A 331-nucleotide genomic window follows, 5' to 3' on the forward strand; every position below is an offset into this window, starting at 1 on the left:
ATGTCCTATATTTCACGTGAAATTAAAATTGACAGTCCTTTTAGTACATGCAAGTATCCTGAAAGACTGTATTACATAGTTCTTGTGAGATACTGTCTGAAAGTGTACAGTCTACCTTTAATTTCTTGAACAGTACTAACGAAATCCAACCCTAATTCCAATGGTAACAACACACTATCTCTATTGTCATGTGGAAACTGATTACAAATCTTTATTCTGTAGCTTTCAGCCTCTTTCAGACTTATCAGGTCAACCAAGTTCTTACAGATATGATGGTGAGATTCTGTCAAGAGGATATCCACTTCATTTTTCACATAGTGATATGAACTAT

The 331-nt window shown here is 34.4% G+C and overlaps 1 protein-coding gene across 3 annotated transcripts in view; it reads left to right on the forward strand.

Annotated features, from left to right (window-relative positions):
* The window catches only part of LOC119594393 (sodium/potassium/calcium exchanger Nckx30C-like), a 174,335-nt gene that overhangs the window by 171,903 nt on the left and 2,101 nt on the right, over positions 1–331 (forward strand). The gene's annotated exons all lie outside the window — the stretch shown is intronic.

Source organism: Penaeus monodon, chromosome 33 (assembly GCF_015228065.2).
Source record: "Penaeus monodon isolate SGIC_2016 chromosome 33, NSTDA_Pmon_1, whole genome shotgun sequence".
Classification (NCBI taxonomy): domain Eukaryota; kingdom Metazoa; phylum Arthropoda; class Malacostraca; order Decapoda; family Penaeidae; genus Penaeus; species Penaeus monodon.